The following is a 19,315-nucleotide window of genomic DNA, read 5'->3' on the forward strand; positions in this document are numbered from 1 at the left end:
CCTACTCCTTCTGCCAATATGGCAGACTGTTGGCTTCAAAGCCTCTCAATGGCCAATAAATAGCTACAGCAATCCAGGGTTTATATACATCGTTGGTGAAAACTCTTCTTCTTCTTTTTTTTTCTTCTTCTTCGTCTATGGTATTATGGTGGTCCGCATACATACAAGGTGCATGCCGCCACCTACTGTGTGGGCTGTGTCTGCCCACTGTCCTGGAGTGTGAATTCATTACACTTCGTCACACAAAAATGGGAGGGGCAAAAAAGGACAGGGAAAAGGGAATAAAAAATTGCCCTACCAACACAGGACAGGGTTTCCCAAACTCAGTCCTGGGGACCCCAAGGGGTGGACATTTTGGTTTTTCCCCTTGCACTACACAGCTGATTCAAATAAACAACTCATCATCAAGCTTTGAATATTTGAATCAGCTGCGTAGACAGTGCTAGGGCAAAAACCAAAATGTCCACCCCTTGGGGTCCCCAGGACCGAGTTTGGGAAACCCTGTCCTGCACCCATTAAAACTTCACCACTATTCCACTACTTTGGTCCTATCTGATCCTAGTCCCGTGTAGCTCAGTTGGTATAGCATGGCGTTTGCAATGCCAGGGTTGTGGGTTCGAGTCCCACGGGGGGCCAGTATGAAAATGTATGCACTCACTTAACTGTAAGTCGCTCTGGGTAAGAGCGTCTGCTAAATGACTAAAATGTAAAATGTACCTCAGGCCGGCGGCCTGGGAGGACGGGACACTTTCGTTCAACACACCTTGTAATTATTCTGCAGTTAAACCTCGTACGCCCAAGTACTTCTCTGCAGCTGCCACCACAACATCTATTTTCTGTGATTTATGTTTAATTTCTGCAGTAGAGTTGATAACCATGGCTATGAACACTAAGAAGCCAACCTTACTGAAGCACGTTATTCCTATGAGTCTCTATTGGCCTCAGCCTACTCACAATTGTCATCTTCAACCTAGCTCACAGGGACCCATCTTCCTCTACTACTCTCTTCACTGCCTCCGCATACGACACCTTCTGTACTACTCTGACCCTGGCTCAGCGTCTTCCTAGCATGCACTGCAGCAAAAAGCATTCTCAAGTGATCAGACCAAAACACACACACACCTTCATACATTGTCTACAGTCATTGACACACACAAACACACACACCACACAGACAGCTTTATAAAAGTGTATAAATATTATTTCAGAGTGGAAACAACATCTTCAACAATCATCTGTGGATCATTTTATTGTGTATGGTGAATAATTCTACCCGCATGCTTGTGTGTATATATAGGGGTGGTTCATTGAGGAAAGGGTAATTTACCCCCAGTCTCTCAGGTGATGATTAGGAGCATGGCCTTAGCTGAGGTTAAAGATGGCCTACTATTATAATTTTTAATAAGTATTTGGCACATTTTCACAAATCTAAGACAAACAGATCATCAAAACGGCTCGTGTTTCACAACTCTGAGCACATTTTCAATTCACTGAGTACAACAAAAATAATTCACAGTCACTTGTTCACTGAACCAAATCACTTTTTCAATTTGGATACATATTCAATCTAAGTATCTGCTTTTCAAAATGCAATATTGACTTTACTTTTGATATGATTTTCTTGTCATTTCTTAACAATACTATTACTTAGTCAAACTTCTCAAAACTGTTAACTACTTAACCAAAATATGTAGTGCCTAGTTAAAGTATATAGTTTGATAACTGCTGAACACTGTAAATGTCTATATTTTTACCTCATAAATGCATCAATTTGACATCAATTTATTTTGAAAGGTAAAACCAAATGGATATGGCTGTAAATACTACATCATCATTCTCCATCAGCCAGTGTGCTTCAATAGTTCATAGTTTAAGTGTACAGTGCACTGCTGAAATAACTGGTTTGTATATAACAATATATTCCACTCATTATCTGAATTTCATTGATACACTGTAAACGTATTAATTTTGTCAAGCAGAGAGACAGGCGATACTGTATCAGTTGACAAGTCACATAGAAAAGGTGATCTTGTACAATGTTGCATGGGGCAGAAATGGCATACAACACTGTGCTAAGTTTGTACAATAGCCAACTGCATTACAGCACCCCTATTTCCGATGAGTTGTATAAAGATAATGAAACTGTAAGACTGACATATTTCTCAACATGCTCACAACCTGCCATTGGATATAAAAATGTGTATGTCAAGTTATAGTCAAATACTGTACGGAAAATTATATTTACCATCCACTATTATTTATATTCAGCACTTAAAAAATAACAGTTTTGAAATGTGTATCTTGTATTTTTCGCTATTGGATAAAAATGTGTTTCAAAATATGTTTTATTGTCACATACACCGGGTAGGTGCAGTGGAATGTGTTGTTTACTAAACAAAATGTACTCATGGTATTTCACTGAACTTTACTCAGGGGTGAAAGATGTGTGAAACCCCAATGAATGCACAATCAAAGGTTCTGAACATAAGATAGGTGGCATTGCAAGTGTCAGTTTAGTGTTATAAGAAAATATACCACTTACATCTGAACATTTTGCCAAAGTGATTGAAAACCCCCCGAATGTGAGGCCATGAGAATAACCAAGATTAGGGATCAACACACTAATGGCGATATACAGCGCATTCGGAAAGTATTCAGACCCCTTGACTTTTTCCACATTTTGTTACGTTACAGCCTTATTCTAAAATTAATTTCCAATTTATTTTCTCAGCAATCTACACACAATACCCAATAATGACAAAGCGAAAACAGGTTTTTATTAAAAATAAATACAGAAATTACTTATTTACATAATTATTCTGATCCTTTGCTATGAGACTCTAAATTAATCTCCGGTGCATCCTGTTTCCATTGATCATCCTTGAGATGTTTCTACAACTTCATTGGAGTCCACCTGTGGTAAATTCAATTGATTGGACATAATTTGGAAAGGCACACACCTGTCTATATAAGGTCCCACAGTTGACAGTGCATGTCAAAGCAAAAACCAAGCCATGAGGTCAAAGGAACTGTCCATAGAGCGCCAAGACAGGATTGTGTAGAGGCACAGATCTGGGGAAGGGTACCAAAACATTTCTGCAGCATTGAAGGTCCCCAAGAACACAGTGGCCTCCATCATTCTTAAGTGGAAGAAGTTTGGAACCACCAAGACTCTTCCTAGAGCTGACTGCCCGGCCAAACTGAGAAATAGGGGAGAAGGGCCTTGGTCAGGGAGGTGACCAAGAACCCGATGGTCACTCTGACAGAGCTCCAGAGTTTCTCTGCGGTGATGGGAGTACCTTCCAGAAGGACAACCATCTCTGCAGCACTCCACCAATCAGGCCTGAATGCCAAGCGTCATGTCTGGAGAAAACCTGACACCATCCCTACGGTGAAGCATGGTGGTGGCAGCATCATGCTGTGGGGATGTTTTTCAGCAGCAGGGAGACTAGTCAGGATTGAGGGAAAGATGAACGGAGCAAAGTACAGAGAGATCCTTGATGAAAACCTGCTCCAGAGCGCTCAGGACCTCACACTGGGGCGACAGTTCACCTTCCAACAGGACAACGACCCTAAGCACACAGCCAAGACAACGCAGGAGTGGCTTCGGGACAAGTCTCAATGTCCTTGAATAGCCCAGCCCGAGCTCAGACTTAAACCTGATCGAACATCTCTGAAGAGACCTGAAAATAGCTGTGCAGCGACACTCCCCATCCAACCTGACAGAGATTGAGAGGATCTGCAGAGAAGAATGGGAGAAGCTCCCCAAATACATCATACCCAAGAAGACTCGAGGCTGTAATTGCTGCCAAAGGTGCTTCAACAAAGTACTGAGTAAAGGGTCTGAATACTTATGTAAATGTGATATTTCCGTTTTTTATTTTTAGTAAATTTGCAAAAATTTCTAAACCTGTTTTTGCATTGTCATTATGGGGTATTGTGTGTAGAGTGATGAGGGGGGGAAACTATTTAATACATTTTAGAATAAGGGTGTAACGTAACAAAATGTGGAAAAAGTCAAGGGGTATGAATACTTTCCGAATGCACTGCAGGGCTATGTATGACAGTGATGGCAGGCACAGATATGATGAGCCATGTATCTGTTGAAGAGCAATGGCCAACTGTAAACTCAGGGGACTTTCGGGTCCCTGCCCCATTAATGTCAGAAGGCATCTAGTATGAAACCCATTTTCCTTCAGAGCAAGAGAGGGAGATTATTCTTATCACATCAATAATATTCAGTGGAATGCCATACAAGCATCATTGACCATAGTCATTTTTCCATATAATTTTTATTTAAAAAATGCAATAAGCCCAATCGAAAGTTGCAATGAGTCCTATTAGCTTGTTTTCAACATGCAATGCTTTATAAAACAAAATATACACACGTTTGTTTTGTTTTAGAGGGGGGTTTACTGGAGGTGTAATTACGCCCTCTAGCGACCATTCGCTACTCCGAGAAGGCGACGCGTGAAGGAGGGAGACAAGTCCTCATGTTTCTCTCCCCCAGTAACAAACCACATATAAACCAGGACGCCCCAGTACTGGTAAAGCTATCTACTGCCTGATTCCAAACTTCAAATCCAGTTTTTATACATCAAGCGGGTCGTGTCGACGAAACAATCAAGTGGGTAAGTTGCTATTGAGTTAAATGTGTTTGTCTAGTAAGCGTGCAGCAGGAAAGCACGCGTTTTTATGGGAACGCTAGCCTCTGAAAGTCCCCCTTTCTCCGAATTCGACTCTCAAGAGTGAGTGGCAGCTATCTAGCTAGCTAAGCTACAAAGCAACGAGGACATAGCTATTTAGCTAGATATGTAAATGGTCGTGTGTAAAATCTTAACTACGGTAAGCTGTCTTTATAACAAAACAAAGAGTTTAGTGATTCATAATTCTGGTAAACTGCCACGCTATTGCATGATAGCTAGCTTGCTAGCCTTATCAGGTGGTGACGTTTAGTTTTTCACTAATTGAATTAGCCAGCTAGTTCTGCTAGCCAGCTAACTACATTTTACATTTTAGTCATTTAGCAGACGCTCTTATCCAGAGCGATTTACAGTTAGAGTACATACATTTATTTTATTTTTTTCATGCCCCGTGGGAATCGAACCAACAACCCTGGCGTTGCAAGCGCCATGCTCTACCAACTGAGCTACACGGGGCCCATCTAGTTAGATAGGTGGGATAGCATTTACGTACATTGTAGCTAGAGCATTTGTTTTCATGGACAGTTGCTGAGTAATGATTGATGATTAGATCTAACGCTTACTCATCCACTTAGATTTTAGAATACTCACTTTGCTTTGGGCTGATGAATATAAAACAACATAGTAAAAATGATATATTGAATGCATTTGAATGCATCTTATTATGCCAACGTTTAAATGTAACCAGACTGGTTTCAAATGCACACTTTATAATATGCGTTAATGTGAGAACTCCAGTGATGGAGCCTACCACAATGCAATTCACACGTAAACCATAACATGTGTTTTTTGTATACTTGGCCCTTGCTACTAAGTTGGTCAATTATGCACCTAGTTTGAGTGTAATAACAGACGTGTAGCTAACTAAACATTTACATTTTAGTCATTTAGCAGACTCTCTTATCCAGAGCAACGTGCAGATAATGAGTGCATACATTTTCAAACATGCAATAATCCCAATTTTTGGATGTCACCTGTGTGAGATGAAGTAGGCTACCTTTGAGTTGACTGGTTTGTTGTGCAAGGCCATTTCAAATCGAATCAGTTTGCTTTCAGAAAGTATTCATGCCTCTTAACTTATTACACATTCTGATGTTACAGCCTGAATTCAAAATGGATGAAATATATCTTTTTTCTCTCACCCATCTACACACAATACCTCATAATGACAAAGTGAAAATTTATTTTTTGAAATGTTTGCAAATGTATTGACAATTAAATACAGATATCTCATTTACAGAAGTATTCACACCCCTGGGCCAATACATGTTAGAATAACATCTGGCAGCGATTACAGCTGTTAGTCTTTATGGATTGTACAATATTTGCACATTATTATTTTAAATTCTTCAAGCTCTGTCAAGTTGGTTGTTGATAATTGCTAGACGGCCATTTTCAAGTCTTACCATAGATGTTCAAGCCAAAACTGTAACTAGGCCACTCAGGAACATTCAATGTCGTCTTGGTAAGCAACTTGGCTGAAAGGTGAATTTGTCTCCAAGTGTCTGTTGGAAAGCAGACTGAACCAGGTTTTTCTCTATGATTTTGAGTGTGGAGTAACTAAAATGTTGATCCATCCTCAGTTTTCTCCTATCACAGCCATTAAACTCTATCTGTTTTAAAGTCACCATTGGCCTCATGGTGAAATCCGTGAGTGGTTTCCTTCCTCTCCTGCAACTGAGTTAGGAAGGACGCCTGTATCTTTATAGTGACTGGGTGTATTGATACAGCATCGAAGTGTAATTAACTTCACCATGCACAAAGGGATATTCAATGTCTCATTTATTTAATTTTTTTACCCATCTACCAATAGGTGCCCTTCTTTGCGAGGCATTGGAAAATCTCCCTGGTCTTTGTGGTTGAATCAGTGTTTCATATTCACTGCTCGACTGAGGGACCTTACAATGATCTGTATGTTTGGGGTACAGAGACGAGGTAGTCATTCAAATGTTAAACACTATTATTGCACTGAGTGAGTCCATGCAACGTATTATGTGACTTGTTAAGCACATTTTTACTCCTGAACTTATTTAGGCTTGCCATAACAAAGGGGTTGAATACTTATTGACTCAAGACATTTCAGCTTTTCATTTTTAATTAGGAAATGTTTCTAAAAACATTATTACACTTTGACATTATGGGGTATTGTGTGTTGACCAGTGACACAACATATCAATTTAATCCATTTTTAAGTTCAGGCTGTAACACAACAAAATGTGAAAAAAGTCAAGGGTTGTGAATACTTTCTGAATGCACTGTATGTTCAAGGTCTTGGCTGGGTTTATTTTGTGTTCAGCAACGGCTCCTTACAGCATAATCCATGCACACCAATAGCCAATTCTCATTTACATGTAAAAGGACCCATGAGCACCAACGTGATAGGAGCATGTGAAATGAAAGCTAGGAGTCTATATTTTTGAGAAATTAAGGCATATATATTTACATTTTTCAATCATTTTCCATCCTAAAAATGTGGAATAAGCAAATACTGTGATTTCTGGTCAGACAGACGGAAAAGGGGTCTTCGAAAACATCTACCAGAAAAAGTCTTAACGTGTTAGAAATGCATCAAAACACAGTTTTGAAGTAAAGACACCTGCCAACTAATATCAACACTTTTTGTATATTTTCACTGAACAAAAATATAAACGCAACATGTTAAGTGTTGGTCCCATGTTTCATGAGCTGAAGTAAAAGGTCCCATAAATGTTCCATGCGCACAAAAAGCTTATTTCTCTAAAATTTTGTGCACAAATTTGTTTACATCCCTGTTAGTGAGCATTTCTCCGTTGCCAAGATAATCCATCCACCTGACAGGTGTGGCATATCAAGAAGCTGATTAAACAGTATGATTATTACAAAGGTGCACCTTGTGTAAGGTGCAACAAAAGGCCACTCTAAAATGTGCAGTTTTGTCACACAACACAATGCCACAGATGTCTGATGTTTTGAGAGAGTGTGCAGTTGGCATGCTGACTGCAGGAATGTCCACCAGAGCTGTTGCCAGAGAATTGAATGTTAATTTTGCTACCATAAACCGCCTCCAATGTCGTTTTACAGAATTTGGCAGTACGTCCAACCGGCCTCACAACCGCAGACCACGTGCATGGTGTGGTGTGGGCGAGCGGTTTGCTGATGTCAACGTTGTGAACCCCATGGTGGCGGTGGGATTATGGTATGGGCAGGCATAAACTACGGACATCAAACAATTGTATTTTATCAATTTCAATTGTAATGCACATAGATACCGTGACGAGATCCTGAGACCCTTTGTCATTTACATTTTAGTCATTTAGCAGACACTCTTATCCAGAGCAACTTACAGTTAGTGAGTGCATACATTTTATTTTTATTTTTCATACTGGCCCCCCGTTGGAATCGAACCCACAACCCTGGCATTGCAAGCGCCATTCTCTACCAACTGAGCTACATGGGGCCCGTCGTGCCATTCATCCGCCGCCATCATGTTTCAGCATGATAATGCACGGCCCCATGTCGCCAAGGATCTGTACACAATTCCTGGAAGCTGAACATTTCCCAGTTCTTCCATGGCCTGCATACTCACCAGACATGTCACTCATTTGAGCATGTTTGGCATGCTTTGGATCGACGTGTACGACAGCGTGTTCCAGTTCCCGCCAATATCCAGCAACTTAGCACAGCCATTGAAGAGGAGGGGGAGATGTGTCGTGCTGCATGTGGAAAATGGTGCATATCTATATTCCCAGTCGTGGACTAATGAATTTATTTCAATTGACTGATTTCCCTTCTATGAACTGTAACTCAGGCTCTCTGCTTTACAGCGCTGTATAGATTTCAACTGACAGCCCTTCTAAATGTGTGTACCACGCACAACAAAAAATATGCCCCCATCTCTTTTGCTAATTGGGCTTCTTTTGCAGTTTTTTTTGTGAGGGTGGTAATAAATACAGTTTTGATGTCATACAAGCAAGCCACACACCCGTGAGTACAAATGTGCACTTCACATTTCCATATTTGAAAACTCATGTCATTTACAGTATCAAAGTTTATGATCACTATGATTGTCGTACAGTTAAAAGGATGACATGTGTTATACCTTGGGTTGTCCTGAAAGGAATGAGCCTATGATTGTCGTACAGTTAAAAGGATGACATGTGTTATACCTTGGGTTGTCCTGAAAGGAATGAGCCTATGATTGTCGTACAGTTAAAAGGATGACATGCGTTATACCTTGGGTTGTCCTGAAAGGAATGAGCCTATGATTGACGTATTGTGAAGAAGATTAGCCGTGGAACAGACTCATAACTCCATTCTATACACACCAAAATTACAATGTTTGTCTGAAGTGCCATGTGAAAGACTAACGCCCTAAGATCGTGTTTGATAACTTAGCTAGTCGTTTTGGCAATAGAATAAGCTTTCAAATGATACCCACCTGACCCAGATTGAGATTTATAATGGAATGTTTTTGCATTGCGTAAACAACAACAGTAATTGTGGGGATGCAGGGCTGTGTTCTAAACAAAAACTAAGTGTGCTTGCTTTAGTTCCTCAATGGCAAAGCTAGGAGAGCTAAAAAAAAAAACAACAACATATATTTGAAGGCTCTTTCCTTATGTCATAAAAGTGCATTGAAATGACTTAGGAACTGTGCACAGTGGAGAGGTGTGAATGGCCACGGAGACACCAGTTCGAGCTCTCACCCATTATCGTTTTCTCTTATGTTGCACCTACCCCCACATTTTCAGGAATACTCTTATCATGTTACTGAATGTATCCAGAGTATTTTCAGATTTCGTTATTGACAAATGCTGCGAAAAGTACAGTAAATGTAAAATGCACAATATCAGCAGTGTAATGTTTGGAGTCAGTCTTGTCAGGTGAACTGTTTTCCTCACCTTTTGGTCTGATAATTTACCCATGATCTCCAAAGTGTTCTCTTTTAATTGCTGCCATGCTCATCCATTTGCTTTTTATAGTTCTTCTGTAAGAAACATTTAAACGTGGTCCTATCCATATAGGCCGATTTTTCCACTAGTGTAAAGTGTTAAGCCTCCGAAACGCGTCTCCTATGTGATGGATTGTAGAGATAGTAATACTAACCAATATTGTACTCTCTCCTTATGCCACCATTAGTGTAATTTCAGCCGCAAGCAATCTCGTTTCAGCCCATATTGTGCTGGTATAACCTGTCTAATAGACCTTTTAGCAAAATGAAGACCAGCTGTTTTTACACAGTAATCTTTTTAATGTTTTATGGCTCCGCACTGTAGATTGTAGTGTACTTGAGAATGATCTCTCTGAGCTTTGAAATGCTCTTTAAAAAGCGGCACTTTTTCTAGGTATTATCAAGATCATCCTAGACTTGTGCAATATCCATTAGTATATTCCATTTAAACCGTTACCAGAGATGGTTATGCATGTAATAGTGCGCTGCAGATTGATATGCTCCTCAGAATGTCATCCCATGCTCCCATAACAGGCATTGTGTCGGTGTCCGGTTGCAATATTGGTCAATTGAGTTTGTAATGTAATGAATGGGGAGGCAATCTACTTAAAGAGCCATTTGGAGGCTGTGAAGCATGACCTGGGTTGCTCATCAGGCCTTCTATTGTTGTTTGATTGTGCAGTAATGTTCCCATTTGTAATTCATTTAATTAATTAAATTAAATTATAGTCATTTAGCAGACGCTCTTATCCAGAGCGACTTACAGTTAGTGAGTGCATACATTTTTTCCCCCATTTTTTTTTCTTCATACTGGCCCCCCGTGGGAATCGAACCCACAACCCTGGCGTTGCAAGCGCCATGCTCTACCAACTGAGCTACACGGGGATGAATAACAGTTATGAATAACGGTTACTTAATAACAGTTAAGTAGCTCATCTCCCATTCAGATAGTTGTATCAAGGGGTTCTACATGGTCCATGATTGAACAAAATAAGTAACCGTAAGATGACAAACTTACTCAAATCGAAGTTTATTTGTCACGTGCACACATCAAGAATCAAATGCCATCTACAAAAATCCCCCAAATAACAAGTATTAATAAAAAGGGAAAGGGTCAAACAAGTAATAAAAACTGGTATGAGAAGTACGTGATGAATATTCAGTATGAACGATTGATCAAAATGGAGTGTTTTATTTAAGTAGTAAAGTGACTGTATAGCAGCTTTAATAAATAATAACAGCAGTGATACATCATCAGTCCCATCATTCTGGCTCTGTAGGTCGAAATATACTCAACAAAAATACAAACGCAACAATTTCAACGATTTTACAGAGTTACAGTTCATATAAGGAAATCAGTCAATTGAAATAAATTAATTAGTACCTAATCTATGGATTTCACATGACTGGGCAGGGGCGCAGCCATGGGTGGGCCTGTGAGGGCATAGGCCCACCCACTTGGGAGCGAGGCCCAGCCAATCAGAAGTTTTTCACTACAAACAGGCTTTATTACATACAGAAATACTCCTCGGTTTCATCAGCTGGCCGGGGGGCTGGTCTCGGACGATCCCGCAGGTGAAGAAGCCGGATGTGGAGGTCCTGGGCTAGAGAGGTTACATGTGGTTGTGAGGCTGGTTGGACGTACTGCTAAATTCTCTAAAACCACGTGGTAGAGAAATGTAAAATTCTCTGACAACGGCTCTGGTGGACATTCCTGCATTCAAAATGCCAGTTGCACGCTCCCTCAATTTGAGACATCTATGGCATTGTGTTGTGTGGCAAATGTTTGCGTCCTTTTATTTTCCCCAACACAAGGTGCACCTGTGTAATGATCATGATGTTTAATCAGCTTCTTGATATGGCACACCTGTCAGGTGGATGGATTATATTGGCAAAGGAGAAATGCTCACTAACAGGGATGTAAGCAAATTTGTGCGCACAATTTGAGAAATACGCTATTTTGTGCGCATGGAACATTTCTGGTATTTTATTTCAGCTCATGAAACATGGGACCAACACTACATGTTGCGTTTTTATATTTTTGTTCAGTATTTATTTGTCAGCACACTGTCATGAAGTATGAATAGGCCTAACTCAATTCTATAAATTCTGGCAGCACGCTTCCTACCAAAGCAAAAAAACGTACCATAATGCCACTAACTTAACCACATAACTGCCTAACGTTACCCTTTACATTCGTATCCATATGCGGTTGAAAATTGCTAATTTGGACACTGCTAAACACCTAAATTGGAACGTGGTGGCTGTACAGTAACATGCTATACATGACGTCAGAGTTCAGGCTCTGTGCTTCAGTGCGCTGTGTGGGTTTTGACTGACAGCCGTTCTGAACTTTAGCACCTCACGCGAGAAGAAGTTGCCCCAATACCTCCCGCTAATTGGGCAACTTCAGCAAATTCTTTGTTTTGAGAGAAATGCTGTATAAAAAATATAAATAATAAGTTAACTGAACACATTCTCATTTACAGCAACAACCTGGGGAATAGTTACAGGGGAGAGGAGGGGGGATGAATGAGCCAATTGGAAGCTGAGGATGATTAGGTGGCAATGATGGTATGAGGGCCAGATTGGGAATTTAGCCAGGACACCGGTGTTAACACCCCTTCTCTTACGATAAGTACCATGGGGTCAGGACACCCATTTTTAACGTCCCATCCGAAAGACGGCACCCTACACAGGACAATGTCCCCAATCACTGTAAATTAAGAGGACTGTGTATTTTGAAAGATGAGACGTTGAGGATTATAATAAATACCTCTGTCATACAAGCGAGCCAAACACCCATGAGTCCAGATGTGCACTTCACATTTCCATATCATAAAACTGGTGATATACAGTGTCTATGTTTTATGTACAGTTACAAAATGGCATGTTGTCGTACCCTGGGTTGTTCTGAACCAAAATGATGATCGGTTTCCCTGAATTGCGTTGTGAAAGCCTAACACTGGAATAATGTATTTTGTAACTTAGCTAGTCGTGTTGGCAATATAACAGGCTTTCAAATTATGCCCACCTGACCCAGATTGCAATTTATAATGGGCTGTTTTTGGATTGCATAAACAACATTTACATTTTAGTCATTTAGCAGACGCTCTTATCCAGAGCGACTTCCAACAGTAATTGTGTGATTGCAGGGATGTGTTCCAAAGAGAACTACAGGTGTTCTTGCTCTAGTTCCTCAACGGCACAGCTAGGAGAGCAACAAAAAGTACCTTTATAGTTGAAGACTCTTCTTTGTCATAAAAGTGCATTGAAATGACTTAATAACTGTCCACACTTTGGAGAGGTGTGTGGCCACTTGGAGACACCAGTTAGTCCTCTCACTCAAACCCTTGTCATTTGTTTGTTTTATTTTGCACCTACCCCACATTTTCCAGGAATATTCTTATGTTACTGAATGTATCCAGAGTATTTTCAGATTTCGTTATCAACAAATTCGGTGAAAAGTACAGTAAATGGAAAATGCACATAAAATCAAGTGTCAAGTTTGGATTCAGTCCTGTCAGGTGAACTGTTGTCCTCACCTTTTGGTCTAATCATTTTCCCATAATCTCCAAACTGTTCCCTTTCGATTGCTACGATGGTAATGCATACACTTTTTATATTTCTTCTTTAAGAAACATTTCAGATTCAGGAGGGGGTTTGTTCGGCCCTGCCTGTGTGTTGTTGGTAGCCATAAGTGAAGGGACCGACCCACGTAATGCCTTAAGCGCTGCCTGCCTGTCACTGGTCCTCGTCCCTGTAGTGCCAGTCAGCCAGCATCTCTCTCCCCTCCAGCTCTCATTCTGTTCGACGTGGAGGAAAGAGTAATTGATCTCCAGGAGGAGCGTGCCAAATCTGGGGACCGCGTAACAATTTGTCTTCTTCACAGAGGTACTGCCAAGTTCTGCCTGGCCGCCCAGTCCCCCCCTCCACCCTCTGCTGGAACCAACACTGAGCAAGCTGTCACTTTGACACTCTGTCAACACACTTTGCCTCTCTGTCAACATTTGTGTTAAACTTGCCCAAGTATCAACTCCTTTTCATTCACGGTGGAATACATCAGCAGCTGGCCTCTTATCTCTTGGCAGGACGAGCTGCTTGACTTCATTAATAAGGTGCATGTGGTGTTTTGAAATGTGTGGGGTTTAAGTTCAGATAGTGACAGATTATGATATGAAAGAGGAGATCTGTCTAACTACTCTAAGGCACAGTTACAGGCAAGTTTACCCTTTCGTTAGATGTATGCCTAGGCCTCCATCAGTTGTAAAAACCCCCATGTCAGACATACTGTATTCAAAGTCCAGGGCCCAGTTTCCCAAAAGCATCTTAAGACTAAGTTCATCCTTAGAACCTTCGTAGGAGCATCGTTAAATCTGAGCTGTTTCCCAAAACCATCGTTATTAACAGCTAAGTGCGTCGTCAGATGCTTTTCTGCCCTCCACTTTATATACAGAATCTCAGCTGAACATAAACCATGTGATTCTATCAGTCTCTCTGACCACCGATAACTTCAGAACAAAGTTGACTACAAATACAAAGTTGCCAATGTCTTTGCAATTTGATACAAACAAGCGACGTATAAAAATATGCTTCAAATGAAAACTGAGATGACTGCATTAAAATATAAATAATTGAAATACATTTCATGTTCAATCAGTTGTTCTATTTTACTACTTGTACGCTACTGTCTGTAATTTGTCTCAATATATTTCACGATGTGTAGCCTAACGTGCGCAATGATATGTCAAATCTGTGATTTAGTGCATTTTTATAGGGTAAGCATCCTCAATATTTGCAGCCTTAGGTGGTAGGCCAAATATCTCTCCCAGGAATTGATCTGTTGTCAGTATTGTGAAATAATGTTAAGGTAAGATTTGAATGGAGAAAGCTGATCCAAGAGCAGCCTTGCCATTCTTTCGATCCTATCAGTATCGAAACATGCTCCAACGACGCGCTTAGCGACCGTTCTCTCTGCGTGGTGTTCTGGGAAACGCATGTTACATCTTCGGCCATTCTAGGGAAGATGATTTTGTTAAAACACTTGAAAGCCTAAGTTCTATCGGGAAACCAGGCCCTGGTTCATTCTGTGTTCGTCTGTGCATGCGTGGAGCCAACTAGCTGATTTTTCTGTAATGACTGGGATTACACTGTTGATCCATGTGTCTTACACTAATGATTATCCAGGTGTCCTTGCTACTATTGTAAACCACACTAATGATATTTGTTTGGAGGGATATCAGCTCATTACGTTTATTCTACTTGACTGGTTGAAATGGAATTAGGATTTACTGAGAGTAGAGTGATGAAAAGCAGATTCGCTGTCTGCTCACATGTTCAGAATGCAGTTTATTGTATCATGGCATAGACAGTGTCTCTAAATGCTATGAGAATGTGCAACAGTTTTTTATACTAATTCGTCACTTATTACTCTGTGGAGACCGGAGTTAAATAAGTTTGTTGTCAGTATGTGTCTTCCTTTTATGCAGCAGTGTTTGTGCCAGTCTTCTGGTTAGTCCGGTTTGACTCGACAGTGTCATGCAGGTCCAGATTGATTTAATTAGGAGAGATCGCGGAAGATAGATTCTCACCAACCAATCTGCGCCAAGTTAGATTTGGCTGATGTCCACGTTGTTGTTGTCACAATTGATGTGAACAGTGTTGTTGACAGTAAAGAGCCTCTGACGCATGAGCCACCATGTTTCAGTCCGTGTCAAATTAGCAAAACCCTACGATTAGTGCCCTTAGTACAGCGTTTAGAATTTGCCATTGCCAGCTTGACACTCAGGGTTGCAACATCTTTTAATTTGCACAAGCATCCTCATTAACACACATTGTTCAATGCATGCTCTCTCATTACCAGTGTACATTTGTCACACTGTAAGGCTTATTAAATGGCAATAAATCCACTGATCTGACAAACCAGTGAGGTCTGAAAGGAACCTGTTAGCATCATGATAAATGCCCGGGCAGGCCAGCAGCAAAAATGACACAGGAATAATGCTGCGTAGGCTATAACGTTAATCTGAGTATGATCCGATAATCTGGTGGGAATGAGCCATGCAGCGCTACCACTGCAGGTGGCCTCCACTGTTAGTGTTAGTATTAAGCCTGCATTTGTAATCACATGGATCCAGATAAGCAAATCTCCATTCAGCCAACGTGAATTAGGCTACGTGCATTTTGACAGTGTAAAACGTTGACGTGCGCACAGTGGTTTACCATCAGCCAGCCGTGATACAGTAGGAAGTCTGCTGCTAGGTGATTTTCCCCAGGTGAGATTGGCATGATGGTCCCAGTCTACAGTAGGGCTTAGTGATATATTTACTGGGTTTACTGTGGGATTTCAGTATTCTATAATATTACAGTTTACTTTACACCAAGCTTTCTATTCTACACACAAATATTAGATGTATGTGTCTGCAGTCCCATGTTCTATTGATATGAAATGATTGGGAGTTTTGGCCATGTCGCCCAACCTTCGGCTCTCTAGGTTGACTTTTGTTACAATCCAGGTTTTCACCGCTCTCATGCACCAGAGTATGGAACGGTCACAATGAGTGATGTTTAAAACTCGTTTTTTTAGGTTTCTTTTATCAGTCAGGGATGGTGCCTTGTCTTGTTCTGAACATGAATTGATGAGAAGCATTCACGTCAGTGTTGAGTCAGAGATTGTAGGGCAGGTCTCTCGCAGTAGGACTAGCCAGTATTCCCTCATGGATGTAAAGCTTACTGCTGTCCCTTTGTGACTTTGGGTCTCGGGTGCAGTCAGTCATTCTATTGGTTTTGCAGCCCTGTATCTGTACTTCTAATATTTTGTATTTATTAAGGATCCCCATTAGTTCCTGCCAAGGCAGCAGCTACTCTTCCTGGGGTTTATTAAGGATCCCCATTAGTTCCTGCCAAGGCAGTAGCTACTCTTCCTGGGGTTTATTAAGGATCCCCATTAGTTCCTGCCAAGGCAGCAGCTACTCTTCCTGGGGTTTATTAAGGATCCCCATTAGTTCCTGCCAAGGCAGTAGCTACTCTTCCTGGGGTTTATTAAGGAGCCCCATTAGTTCCTGCCAAGGCAGTAGCTACTCTTCCTGGGGTTTATTAAGGATCCCCATTAGTTCCTGCCAAGGCAGCAGCTACTCTTCCTGGGGTTTATTAAGGATCCCCATTAGTTCCTGCCAAGGCAGTAGCTACTCTTCCTGGGGTTTATTAAGGAGCCCCATTAGTTCCTGCCAAGGCAGCAGCTACTCTTCCTGGGGTTTATTAAGGATCCCCATTAGTTCCTGCCAAGGCAGCAGCTACTCTTCCAGGGGTTTATTAAGGATCCCCATTAGTTCCTGCCAAGGCAGCAGCTACTCTTCCTGGGGTTTATTAAGGATCCCCATTAGGTCCTGCCAATGCAGCAGCTACTCTTCCTGGGGTTTATAAAGGATACCCATTAGGTCCTGCCAAGGCAGCAGCTACTCTTCCTAGTGTCCAAACAAGATTAAGGCAATTACAACACAAAAATAAACAGTACATCATAAAGCACATTATTACACCACTGCTCTACCACTACATATCTACAATACAAAATGTATAATATTACAACATTTCAATGTACGTGTGCGCAGAGTGCCTGTGTTTCTCTTCAAGTTGTAGTTTTATGTTTTTTCAATCTGATTTTACTCTGCTTCAGTTACATGATGTGGAATAGAGTCCCATGTAGTCATGGCTCTATGTAGTACTGTGCGTTTCCCAGAGTCTGTTTTGGACTTGGACTGTGAAGAGACCCCTGGTGGCATGTCTTGTGGGGTATGTATGGGTGTCTGAGCTGTGCGCTAGTCGCTTAAACAGACAGTTAGGTGCTTTCAACATGTCAATACCTCTTACAAAGACAAGTAAAAAAAAATGTGCACTACAATAATATAGATTTGTTGTCCGGATGGCAGCAATTTTCCTGTAATTCTACACTTTTTGCCTTATACCTAATTCTTATGCTATCTGAGTGACTCAAACATGTGGTCCTCTGTAGCTCAGCTGGTAGAGCACGGCGCTTGTAACGCCAAGGTAGTGGGTTCGATCCCCGGGACCACCCATACACAAAAAAATGTATGCACGCATGACTGTAAGTCGCTTTGGATAAAAGCGTCTGCTAAATGGCATATTATATTATATTATTATAATTATATTATAAACATAACAAAATCAACGGGGGGCCGATGCCATGACATTTTTTGGACGTTTTTATTTTGATGATTGTTAGTTCTCAATGATCAAATTTTTACGTACTTCATATCTGGTTTCAGTCGTTTAAATTTACACTGAAAATGTTTTACCGCCCCAAAAAATATTTTTTAAAATCTCTATATGTATGTATACACTGAACAAAGATATAAACGCAAAATGCAACAATTTCAAAGGTTTTACTGAGTTAATGTCACATGACTGGGAATACAGATAAGCATCTGTTGGTCACAGATACCTTACAGAAAAGGTAGGGGCGTGGATCAGAAAACCAGTCAGGATCTGGTGTGACAACAATTTGCCTCGTGCAGCGCTACACATCTCCTTTGCATAGAGATGCAGATGAGCTTCCCTGAGTCGGTTTCTGAAGAAATAATTTTTGTAAACCCACAGTTTCATCAGCTGTCCAGGTGGCTCGTCTCACACCATCCCGCAGGTGAAAAAAATTGACGTGTGGTGTGGTTGTGAGGCCGGTTGGACGTACTGCCAAATTCTGTAGAACGACGTTGAAGGCAGCTTACGGTAGAGAAATTAAGATTACATTCTCTGGCAACAGCTCTGCTGTACATTCCTGCAGTCAGCATTCCAGTTGCACACTCCCTCAGACATCTGTGGCATTGTGTTGCGTGACAAAACTGCACATTTTAGTGGCCTTTTATTGTGCCCAGCACAAGGTGCACCTGTGTAATGATCATACTGTTTAATCAGCTTCTTGATATGCCACACCTGCCAGGTGGATGGTTTATCTTGGCAAAGGAGAAGTGTTTACTAACAGGGATACATTTGTAAAAATATATATTTGCTGTGGTGGCCACGATTTTAGCAGGTAGTCAACAATTTGTTCACCTCTTCCACACTCACTTTACATAATTCAAAAGTACAATGCTTGTTTTTCATATTTTGGTCAGTTATGCATGGATGTGTAGGTTGAATTTGCTAATCTTGCCAGTAAATGGATTCTCCATTTAAAATGTGTAATGCGTAGATGTGCAGTAGCTTTGTTTCTTAACTCCAGTGGACACTGTTTACATCCCTAATGATGTCAGGCACCAATGTCTTGATGGGTATTTGTTGCAGAAAGCACTCCAGAATTGTTCACTTTAAATGAAGCAAAACTGAAGAGATTGTCATGCACTGTTTAACAATTATTATATAGTAATTGCTCCTGTTAGTGGGATGTAATGACATTTGATTATGCAGCCTGTGTACTTGTTCCATTCCAGTTTGTGAGATTGCGTCAATGTGTTTACAGAGAGAGCAACAGCGCCAAGTAGAGAAGGGTCACTGCATCACACAGCCCTGGAAGAAATGCTCAATCCCAGACAGGGGCAAGGCCAGAAATTTGTCTCAGTTAAATAGTTTTTCAAAATGGGTTGCTCTAACTTGCTCACAGAATGTTTTGAATAGCTGATTTAGCTAATCTCAGTGCTTGCACATATGGCTATTATTTCACTAGCTTTTT

At 40.9% G+C, this 19,315-nt stretch overlaps 1 long non-coding RNA gene across 1 annotated transcript in view; it reads left to right on the plus strand.

Moving 5' to 3' along the window:
* The first annotated feature begins 4,470 nt into the window (after window positions 1–4,470).
* LOC121541966 overlaps window positions 4,471–19,315 on the plus strand; it is a 73,444-nt gene continuing 58,599 nt past the window's right edge. The window contains exon 1 of the long non-coding RNA XR_005995807.1: window positions 4,471–4,631. This is a non-coding gene — a long non-coding RNA (uncharacterized LOC121541966). The remainder of the gene's footprint in view (window positions 4,632–19,315) is intronic.

The sequence above is a fragment of the Coregonus clupeaformis genome, unplaced genomic scaffold (genome assembly GCF_020615455.1).
Source record: "Coregonus clupeaformis isolate EN_2021a unplaced genomic scaffold, ASM2061545v1 scaf0785, whole genome shotgun sequence".
Lineage (NCBI taxonomy): Eukaryota > Metazoa > Chordata > Actinopteri > Salmoniformes > Salmonidae > Coregonus > Coregonus clupeaformis.